The sequence below is a fragment of the Haliotis asinina genome, chromosome 11 (genome assembly GCF_037392515.1).
Source record: "Haliotis asinina isolate JCU_RB_2024 chromosome 11, JCU_Hal_asi_v2, whole genome shotgun sequence".
NCBI lineage: Eukaryota > Metazoa > Mollusca > Gastropoda > Lepetellida > Haliotidae > Haliotis > Haliotis asinina.
In genome coordinates, this window is record NC_090290.1 from 23148603 (window position 1) to 23161080 (window position 12478).

Below are 12478 nucleotides of genomic sequence, written 5' to 3' on the forward strand. Positions count from 1 at the left end.
ACTTTAAATATTGAAGAACCACAGAGGGACAAGGGCTCTTGGAAGTTTAACAACTCATTATTGCATGACAAAATTATTTGAAAAAGGTTAACGAAACAATTAAGAATACATTACAACAATATGAGGAACAAGTAGAAGATCAGGAACCTACATATAAAGTACATGATCAAGTGTTGCTGTTGGAAATACGAGGAATGGCAATATTCTACTCATCTACGTCAAAAAGATAAATAATTACCAACCAACCGAAATCTTTGTTCCTACTCTAGGATGAGCAGTTCCCAATCTGACGGAAGTTTGTCATTATTTTGAAGAGTTGTCTTTTTTGACGAATTGGTTGCTGTTGACCTTTAGTTAGTGTGTGATTGCTGAAGACAGCAGGGAAACTTCATGCTGCATTCAATCTGAAACAATATCCCGTGAGTTCCAGTGTTTTGTTCGTGAATTTGTTAGTAGTACAAAAAGACCCGGTATCTGTTTGTTCTCAGTGACACAACTGACATGAAATCCCCGAGCAGGGGCTTGTTTTACATGTAACCTTGACACGTACACAGAGAAAAGATGCTTCATGCTCCTTCTCTAGATCTGTATAAGATCCCCCCCATGCAAACACCTTGACTCAAAATCTCATTTAACGTCTTCCTTGGCAGGCAGGACGTGACATGTATACATTGCGTGTACACCACGCGCCAGATGAAACAATATCTCTATGGCTGAGTGTAATCCTGCATTATAATATAAATATATATAAGAACATAAAATAGCAGTATCTCCTGTCATACTAGTTTACGAGTTGGCAGAGTCTGTAAATATATTCAATTTGTCTCTTAACGATCATGGATATCCAAGTGTTTTGGAAACTCAGATCGGAGATGACATTTTCGGTTTATCCTGTTCATGGTTGACAGAGGCCTAATTAGAAGGTCAGACCCAAGCGATTAATTAAATATCAACATTTAGCTTTGTTAACTTGCAGTTGACGTGCCGTGGAATATTTAAGGATAGGGGATTTGATACACAGTAAAATAGGTTTCCACAGATGGCAGAACGAACATCCGACTCTGGTCTCTTAGGCAGTTCGGCGCGTTGGTCTAAACCACAAGATTTACAAGCTTTAAAACCTTTTTCAACGACAAAACGTGACACTTTATGATTGCTCTATGGGGGGTTAAAAACGGTCCAGCTCCGTAAATAGCTGTACACATTTATTTGTTGCAAGTTCAAATATAATTTTGACCCACTTGTGAAAACTTATTGTTTCGCCTCCTAAGAAGTGACTGTGAAGTTTATGGAGGAGTTGTGAGGGTCTGTTGATTCCAAAATAATTCACGAGCCATGGCCAGGCGTTCGATTACCATATTGAGTATGCAATTACGACTTATGGTGTCCCATTTCGTAAAGTCATACATGAGGCTGCAAACTTCAGTCGGTTTTATCTACCCCTCGGTCTCAGTTCCAGTTGGTGTTTTGAAGTTTTTTTTCTCTTTTAGTACATGAATACTTCAATTTCAACAGCCAGGACAAAAAGAAACTTTGCATATGAAAAAGGAATGAATCTTCATTTCTGACTCTGTAAAAGGTATCAGAGTAAATGGGTAAACATTTGCAGGAGTATTGAATGAAAAAATATCAATACAAAAGTAAATGAAGTAAAGCTTAAGAAAAACGCTTTTCTTGAACATGATACAGACAAAGACATAATTTCCCTCAGCAGCACATTAAGACAATCACAATCAGACTCAGAAAAAGCATGGTGGTGTGATGAAGTTCTAGACGGACACAATATGATCATCATTATCTTATAAAGCTAGTAAGTATTTCCTAGGTATTCGATTGTTGGATTACACTCCCGTCCGTACATCTCACATTGTCTGTAATTGTTGAAGAAGAACACGTACTTCACAGCTGACTCAAGAGAGACATCGGACATGCATTGGACATAGCATCCTGGTATTCTTAACAGCTTTAAGCTTCAAAATACTTTTCCGTGTGGGTAGAAAAGAATACTAGATTGTAAATATTCAGCGAGTCATAAATGCAGTTAGAGAGACAGAAAGGATGGAACTGCTTCGGTTTTATTGAAAATACAAATTTTGTCCCTGGATGTGAGTGTAAACTCTGAGATGACCGAAAATGCAGTTGCTTTCAGTGGGACTATCATTCATAATGATAGATCTGTGGTTAAAAACACCATGATGATTATCAGATTCAATAAAAATCCTGTTCTAAATTTATTAAAACCTGACTCAGCGGACACACATTTTGGCTTGTGCACTAAAGTGATGATAGTTGTGTTTTATTACATTTCTTTAAAGGTCACATGCAACGTAAAACACACCTTTGCAGATTCTGACACCTTATGCACTTACCGAAGCAAATCATCAAAAATGCCAATTCATCCTATAAAGTTGAAAAAAACGCGATGGAAAAAAGCCCGCGAAATCGGAGTCCAAACGATTCACTAAATTTCCCCCCAGCGCTGGGGGAAAAATAGTTTCAACAGCTGTGCTGCTCTGCGCCCATAATGCAGGCGCAGTGAATAGGTTCGATTCGCGGAGCTTAAAACAGTATGCATGCCCAGAGTATGAGGTCGTGTGCAGTAGTCTAATCTTGGTTGTGTAAACAAACAAGTAAATAATCTATTCGTTACATAAAAAAACTTGTTGATTGTGGTTAAGAGCCTCTGTCACAGAGAAAGCTCAATGTCTGGTTTGTTGACACCTATATGTCTGCCTGCCTGTCTGCTATAGACAGTATGCAATACACAGCTTCAATCACGACCACATGCAATTTGAACTTAACATCTATCAGGCTATACGCCATAAACAAAGTGAATTGATTTATGACGCGTGCTCCCGACTCCTGTCTCCTGTCACTGCCACGTTATGCAATTAGGCAGGTGTGATACTTGTACACATGACATGTTTTTTAATGTCTGTGGGTTGCAAACAAACTACATCCATTTTTCTCAGATGACTGGATCTGACGGAAACTGTTGCAAACTCTTGTCACACGCAAGTCCCACTTTGTACTTGGACGAATGACAGTTTCCAGCCACGCAACACTTCAATGAGATGATTTTTGTTTGGATCGAACGCAAATTCAGAGAGCATATATTTACAAAACCAACATCTCTATATACATTCGTTAGGGATAACAACCTCTTCTGGTGTATATGATATTGTTTGACAACAGTTCGGAATCCATACTGAAACAACGCATCAAGTACAATAAAAGATGCTGTTATCCATAAAGAATCTTACTTTCTTGTGACTGGCCATACTTCTAAAATGCTCATCAAACGGATCGTCTTTCTGAACACACAATGAGCTCTCAGCCTATCAGCAAATGAACCAGCCAATCAGAAGCTGAGAGCACTTGAGAGCACACCCACCCACCCCACGACTGGGTTCGGTCTCCCGAGGGCTTCGTTTGGAGCCCAAGTATAAAATATTGCACTTTTGAATCGCGATTGTACGCTTATAATTTTGCTTTTTTGTGTTTTTTACAAGCAGCAGTGTATATGGTATGTCATGAATACGTGATAATTGTTTTTTAATTATGTTTGATTTTTTGGTTGCATGTGACCTTTAAGATGGTAATGTTACTACAGCATGAGCACTGGAAGATCAAGTTCTTATATTTCCAAAAGGCGGATCAGTGTTTTGGTTGTAATCTATGACAAATGGCGCTTTTCTAAATATTACTACTCTTCTTGCTGTGAAAGAAACAACATTAAAAGGACTTGAAAATTGACTTCTGCCTGTTCCACTAATGAATCTATGCCACTACTATTGCATGACTTGTACAGTTTCTCTTTGCCACTAAAACCATTCCTGAACATGTCCATTGATCTTCCTCGTCATAATGAAATACATATACTAGCCACATAAAGAAACTGTGCATACACAAACTTAAGGCATAAATAAATTTATCAGACCTGTGTAGGCACTTAAAGATTTAAACATGTATCCAACATGTATGCACGTGCCACGTTCCGTGACCTCAGTTTCCACCTTGAGACGTACAATACGTTGTTGCTAAAGCATTCTGGGAAAGAGAAACAGAGGAAATGAATGCCACACAATACTGTCACTTTGGAAAGCTTAACCCCTGCTCTCGCGATCGTTGAAAAACTTAAACGGCTATTGAAACGCATGGCATGAAAATGCTAACGTCTGCACAACGTCATGAGGCCACTGGGATGGTCCGTTGGGAAATGTCTCAACGACAAGTGGCTGCACATTTGCCCTGCCACCGGAACACCATTTCTGCACTGCACGCTACCAGAACACAAATGACGTCTACAATCGGCCACGTTCTGGACGTCCACGGTGTAACAAGGCCAAGACAGGACAGATGGATAAGGGTGACCCATCTTCGCCACAGGTTTCAGACTGTAGTGATGACTGCCCGGACCATCCCAGGACTTCATCGTATTCATCCCAGCACAGTTCGACAACGTTTACGTCATCAAAGGATCAGACCACGACGTCCCACCATACGACCTGTCCTGACATAGTGTCATCGACACGATCTCCGAATGTGGTGCCGAAATGAAGTCCGCAGACCCTTGTTTTGGTGGAGAAATGTTGTTTTTAGAGATGAATCCAGGCTCAGCATTTCCCATAGTGATGGACGTCAACTTGCCTATAGACGCGTGGTAGAACGTTACGCACAAGCCTGTCTTGGAGAGGAATCGCTTTGGTGATGGATCCGTGATGATTTGAGGTAGAATAACAGCACGCCAAAGAACTCCTTTGGTGATTGTTCAGGGTAACTTAACTGGGCTATAGGAATCAAATTCTTGCACCTGTGGCAGTTCGTTTTCTGCAGCGTCATGACTCTGGGTTAACAGTCCAAGAGGACAATGCTCGCCCTCATACGGCAAGGGTTGCTATGGATTCCTTGCAAAACCACAACGCTGCCTTACTACCTTGGCCTGCATATTCACCTGATCTCTCCCCGACATAGCATGTTTGGGACGAGATAGACCCCCGTCTACGCCGTCTTCCTCATCGGACAGATAACGTCCTTGACCTTGCAATAGGGCTTGAGAGAATGTGGCGAGACATCCCACAAGCCTTCCATGCAGTGTGATAGGCTCTTTGCGTCCTCGATGCACTGCTGTTCTCAATGCCGATGGTGGACATACACGTTATTGAGCTTGTGACATGGTCGTTCGAGCCCTGTCCCGCTTGTGGACACGTGACGTCATTGTAATTGATCTCTCAAATGAAATTCTCCTAACTTGTTCTGGTCTCATGATCCTCCATTATATTGTAAGTTTGTATGTACCTTTGATATTGTTATCGTACTTATCAACTGGGATAATATTTTGACAATGCAGAGTTTCTTTACGTGGCTAGCATATGATGTAGATATGACGGATTTTCCTCTATTGCTAACTCCGTTGAGGACAGGCTTGCTAGTTTCCGGATTTATCCCAGCAAGCCATGTCCACGAGGAATAGTTATCTCTATTCTGACTGCTTCAACAATCGTTAGAAAAACTGACTGTGTGTTCGAGGGGGATTGCAAGGATGTCATAAAAAACTTCAAGAACGACGGCCTCTATTCATGTCTGTCATTTAGAGACATGAAACAATATTTGTGCACGGTAACAAGATTTCTGAACGCCTAAGGCGCTTGACCAATTTAAGCCATCCAGTCTGAATCAATGATTACATTTGCGTAACCTGGTCTGTTGCTAAGCCGTTGCTTCTTTGAATATCTAGTTGGTCCACATTCCAGCTGCTTCTCCTTATCAAAGGAGCATCAGCATTGCTTCATGTCCGTAGAGAGAAAGTGGATGTTATGAATATTCGAGGATGACAAACAGCCGATGCAAATTTATATAAAAACGGCATTCTTATTAATAATACACTGATTACTCATCAGCATATGTTCTAAATTTCTTTCTTTTCCTTTGATATAACATCAAATAATGTGTATTGGGGATTTTTACTTTTAAGAGGACAGGCTTTCTTTTTCTTTTCAAATCTTAATTCTATTCCGGGTTTAATTTTATTTCGTTCTTTAAAATGTATGGTTTTTCATAATATTCAAATGCCTTTACTATATTTGTGGTGAAATGTTTTGACATTCTCAGTCCCCATAAATGAGGTACGATTTGCCATATATACTGAACATCATTGAAAACGCACCACCCCTAAAATTGTGGATTTCTAAGAGCAGAAGTGAGCAATCTATGTAATTTTTACATATTTGTGTAGACCAATGTTTGATAAAGAAAAGAAGCAAAAAACAATCAAGCAAAACAGTGAAGATTTAATGCAGCTGACAATGAAATAAAGATGGGGTCAAAATGGAAAGTCAGTAGCGTGTATGACCCCCGTTAGCAGCAACACAAGCTGTGCAACGTCTCCTCATTGAACGGATAAGTCTCTGAATAAAGTCCTGAGGCACTGCATTCCACTCTTGCTGCAAGGCATTGTCGAGTTCCCCAAGGTTGTTGATCTGCGGACGACGTGCGAGGCGTTGGCCGATGTAATCCCACAAGTGTTCGATGGGTGACAAATCTGGTGACAATGCAGGCCAATGAAGTAGAGGAATGTTGTTGTTAGCCAGATACTGTATCGAAACACGTGCGGTGTGGGCTCGTGCATTGTCATGTTGAAATGTGTGCAGATCTTGATGCTGGTGAAAGAAGGGAACGACGTTGTTCTGAAGAATGTTGTCACGGTAGTAAACGGCATTCACTCTGCCACGACAAACAATCAGAGCGGTTCTGTGGTGATAACTTATCCCTCCCCACACCATAATGCTTCCTCCACCCCACCGATCGGTTTGCACAACACAATCCTGATGATAACGTTCACCCCGTCGACGCCATACCCGTAGACGCCCGTCAGCATTTCGCAAGTGAAAACGCGACTCGTCGGAGAACACCACACCATGCCAACGTCGTAACAACCACACACGATGCTGTTCAGCCCATTGTCGGCGTTCACGGCGATGCCTGTCAGTCAGGATGGGTCCAACGTAAGGGTGTCGACAACGTAACCCTGCCGCACGGAGACGGCGTCGGACGGTGGAAGCGCTGATCAAACCACGTCGACCCTGGACAGCGTTGGCGGTTCTGGCAGCGGGCAAGGTTCGATCCCGAATATGGCGCCGTACAATGTCCCGATCTTGACGAGGGGTGGTAACACGTGCCTGACCTGGGCGTTGCCGGTCCCTGCTGGTTCCTGTTTGTTGGTATCTGTTAGCAAGCCTCAGAATGGTCGAATGATGACACCCAAATCGTCGTGCAATGTTTCTGCTTGAAGCGCCGACCTGCAACATACCCAAGGCCTGTTCTCGTTCCGCTGGTGACAATCTTGGCATGGCGAAACAACTTTACTTACGAAAGTACTGCGAAAATGAGAACGGTTTTGTGCCGAAGGTCATTTATACCCCTGAACAGCATGCTTTCTGCATGCAATTTGTGCCCTTCGTGTGTGATGTGCATGAATTTTGTTGTTTTCATGTGATGTGTTCGATGATGTGTTCGAACGATCCGTTTTTTACTGTAAAGCGTTATTTACGATCTAGTGTGTTATTATCAAAATTCCCACCATTAATTTTCCATTTCCAAAAGATTCTATTGCCTTATTTCAAAATTTACAGGTGCTGCGTTTTCAATGATGTTCAGTATATGTTGAAGGATTCCTTTCTATTTAATCCCAATAAACATTAAAACAACATTACGCTATACTAGGCTGTCTTAAGTGGTTTGCTATGTCGGTCAGTAAAGCCGTATCACCATCCGTGTTATTGATTTTCAGTTAACAACACATTTATATCAGCACAGTTTTTGTTGCCTCATGATAACTTTTACATCAATATAGCCACGGATCGGGTGCAGGACATTGGTTGAACGCTTGTCTTTATACTTCCATGGGCTGGATGCGCATTCTTTTTGGGGGTATTGTAATTCCGGCATGATAAAGATGGAATAGGTGCACTACGGCTCAGAGAAAAACGGGAGCAAGGAACAGATGTGAATACAATTGAAATGGGTTGTGGTTTGTTCTTGAATTTATAGAGATCACAAAAACGTAAATTTTGAGTGAAGTAGTTGAAATCTTGTATACTTGACACGTACACGGACATTAGATACTTCATGTTGTTGTTCGTTATTACATCCTCCCAAGCAAATGCCAGATACAATCCATTGTTGATCTTGGTAGAGAGGACATGAATTTGCTTTCACTTTAAGCCGAACACAACATCAGCTTTATGTCCATATGTGCTCTTTCACAGTTATAACACAAAACGCCAGCATCTCCTAGTTTGCCAGTTCATAGAGTTTGTAGTTTCTGTTTATATCCGGTTGGTCACATTTTGTTGCACATCAACTGTAGGGAACAACGTCGGGTGACCTTCTCGCCCTAATATTCTGTCTATTTTTAAGTGCTGCTGTTTAAGAATCGATGTTTTTTTTTATCCTTTAGACGTTTCCAGTCGCCGTACTTCTCATAATGGGCAATAGTTGTAGGCATCCAAAGCACAGGCGCTCGTGTCATTGTGAGGAGTAAAGATATTTTTTTAGATATGAATTTTTTTAGATGACCCCAGATTTGGAACGCTTCACAGTACAATATAACTAGACAAGGCCGGAAACTTCGGAGTACCCCACACGCCTGATTGACCCATCGATCACCACTCATAACACCTACCGGTTCTTTATTCTTATTTCTACAAGTCAACTGAAAGTATATTTTAATTCTGAACAAAACAATCTTGACACAAATGCCTGCCTGAATTGTTGCGGACTGTTGTCTGAATATTCACACCATGCACACAAAACAAGATTGGTTTATTGACTACATATGTTAATGAGGACCCATCCAAACATCCCATGTGGTCCATCGTGTGAAACTGTCGTTTTTTTCTGAATTCGCTGTTGTTATAGTGTTGCAATTTGGACTTTGAAATATGGAAACAATTGTAAATATGTTCATCACTTTTATCACTGTTTGTATATAAGGCAAAACATATCGTTTACCTGAAAGTTCATCTCGCTATAATTCTGTAACGGGTCCTTGGGACTCTCTTTACTGTTATTCTAATTTCAGCAAGACAGTATCGAATCTTCCTTATCCTGACTTGCTTAAATATTAATGTTCATTTCAGTATGAGATGACGATTGCCCTCTTTGACGTTTGCTCGAAGGGTATGTCCGTAACACTTTCAGTGAAAACTCTGACCCCTCCGAAACTTCATGCTGTACCCGTACCTCATGCCATCAAGTACTGACCATCTCAACCATCTGGGATGAACTGTATGTGTGACCTGAACATTTTCTATAATCCACAGATATCTCTCATAAACTACAACATATTTAGATATGTTACGATACTGACTATGAGCCGGTGTTCATCCTTTCAGCAAAGACAATCCCCTTTACTCATTGCAGGCTGAATTAGTTTTTAAAAATGTGATGCACTTGAATGATTAATTAATATCGCGCCCAGTGAAACACTGACGTTATGGCTGTGTTTTTTCTTGCAGTATAAGAACACAGAACGCCAGCGTTTCCTGTCATAGTTTCCAGTTGAGAGATTCTTCATTTTATGTTAGTATGCCTTAGGTCACTTATTACAACACGATCAATATGCCAACTCAGCTAGTAGGTCAGCGTCGGGGTGTGGGACTTGTAATACATTTCTTGCTTCACGGGGCCTGACAACCCTTTGCATAATTTCCAACCTTAGGCATTGCTAAAACAAGATCTTTTATATATACGGACGTCAAGGCATTATCTAGTTGCTTCATGAAATATGACTTGCACGGACGTCAAGGCATTGTCTAGATGCGTCATACAGTGTGACTTGTACGGATGTCAAGGCATTATCTAGATGCTTCATACAGTGTGACTTGCACGGGCGTCAAGGCATTATCTAGATGCTTCATACAATATGACTTGCACGGGCGTCAAGGCATCATCTATATGCTTCATACAGTGTGACTTGCACGGGCGTCAAGGCATCATCTATATGCTTCATACAGTGTGACTTGTACGGATGTCAAGGCATCATCTATATGCTTCATACAGTGTGACTTGCACGGGCGTCAAGGCATCATCTATATGCTTCATACAGTGTGACTTGCACGGGCGTCAAGGCATCATCTATATGCTTCATACAGTGTGACTTGCACGGGCGTCAAGGCATTATCTAGATGCGTCATACAGTGTGACTTGCACGGGCGTCAAGGCATCATCTATATGCTTCATACAGTGTGACTTGCACGGGCGTCAAGGCATCATCTATATGCTTCATACAGTGTGACTTGTACGGATGTCAAGGCATCATCTATATGCTTCATACAGTGTGACTTGCACGGGCGTCAAGGCATTATCTAGATGCTTCATACAGTGTGACTTGTACGGATGTCAAGGCATCATCTATATGCTTCATACAGTGTGACTTGCACGGGCGTCAAGGCATCATCTATATGCTTCATACAGTGTGACTTGCACGGGCGTCAAGGCATCATCTATATGCTTCATACCGTGTGACTTGCACGGGCGTCAAGGCATTATCTAGATGCGTCATACAGTGTGACTTGCACGGGCGTCAAGGCATCATCTATATGCTTCATACAGTGTGACTTGCACGGGCGTCAAGGCATCATCTAGATGCTTCATACAGTGTGACTTGCACGGGCGTCAAGGCATTATCTAGATGCTTCATACAGTGTGACTTGCACGGGCGTCAAGGCATTATCTAGATGCTTCATACAGTGTGACTTGCACGGGCGTCAAGGCATTATCTAGATGCTTCATACAGTGTGACTTGCACGGGCGTCAAGGCATTATCTAGATGCTTCATACAGTGTGACTTGCACGGGCGTCAAGGCATCATCTATATGCTTCATACAGTGTGACTTGCACGGGCGTCAAGGCATTATCTAGATGCGTCATACAGTGTGACTTGCACGGGCGTCAAGGCATCATCTATATGCTTCATACAGTGTGACTTGCACGGGCGTCAAGGCATCATCTAGATGCTTCATACAGTGTGACTTGCACGGATGTCAAGGCATTATCTAGATGCTTCATACAGTGTGACTTGCACGGGCGTCAAGGCATGATCTATATGCTTCATACAGTGTGACTTGCACGGGCGTCAAGGCATTATCTAGATGCTTCATACAGTGTGACTTGCACGGGCGTCAAGGCATTATCTAGATGCTTCATACAGTGTGACTTGCACGGGCGTCAAGGCATCGTCTATATGCTTCATACAGTGTGACTTGCACGGGCGTCAAGGTATTATCTAGATGCTTCATACAGTGTGACTTGCACGGATGTCAAGGCATTATCTAGATGCTTCATACAGTGTGACTTGCACGGGCGTCAAGGCATTATCTAGATGCTTCATACAGTGTGACTTGCACGGGCGTCAAGGCATTATCTAGATGCTTCATACAGTGTGACTTGCACGGGCGTCAAGGCATCATCTATATGCGTCATACAGTGTGACTTGCACGGGCGTCAAGGCATCATCTATATGCTTCATACAGTGTGACTTGCACGGGCGTCAAGGCATTATCTAGATGCTTCATACAGTGTGACTTGCACGGGCGTCAAGGCATTATCTATATGCTTCATACAGTGTGACTTGCACGGGCGTCAAGGCATCATCTATATGCTTCATACAGTGTGACTTGCACGGGCGTCAAGGCATTATCTAGATGCTTCATATTTCAACCCGCACACGTTACCATTGTACATAAGAATAGTATTGATCGGGGCGAGGGGAAAACGTAATGTGTGAAAACCACCAGGCATACCTTAAGAATTATCTGTAAAGTACCACACTCTTTCAGGTCAGCCATAAGATCCATCCTGAGCAAAGCTCATAAAGTAACAATGGCTTCATTACGTACAAAGCTTTTTTTGTTTAATTCTCATCCATACCATCTCGTATTGAAATGCTGACTTCACTATCTATTCCACAAAATAAACTCCAGGCCTCCGTAGACTTACAATCAAACTATGAACATTTTCACGCACAAGTCAATCACGTTTCTCAAAAGTATTCACACATACGTAGAGACGGAGGATACGGTGGAATTGGATTCAAGAATACTGATACTTATACGATGCAGCCCATCACAAAGTTCATATAAAACATTATTGCATCAATGAATATTTCTTATAGCAACAATACAAACTTATAAATTCGGTATTGCTGATTGTGAAATGCAGATGAGCTATTAAGATCCATCACGGACAGTGAAGCGTGACCAAGAAAACATTTCTGTGGATTGCACATTCATATGTTAAGAAAACAAAAAGGGTTGAGATTGAAATTTCAGTATACACATGTTTCTCTGTTTGTCTTCGTTCCTGTCTGTCATATATGCAAATGCAACTTGTGCATGGAAATCGATGGAAAGTTAGATCGAAACATAAATAAAGTATTGATATAAGTTATGTACTGTAAAATGAACCCATCAAAGTT

At 41.7% G+C, this 12478-nt stretch overlaps 1 protein-coding gene across 1 annotated transcript in view; it reads left to right on the forward strand.

Annotated features, from left to right (window-relative positions):
- Positions 1 to 12478, forward strand: part of LOC137256533 (RISC-loading complex subunit tarbp2-like) — a 582560-nt gene that overhangs the window by 536932 nt on the left and 33150 nt on the right. The gene's annotated exons all lie outside the window — the stretch shown is intronic.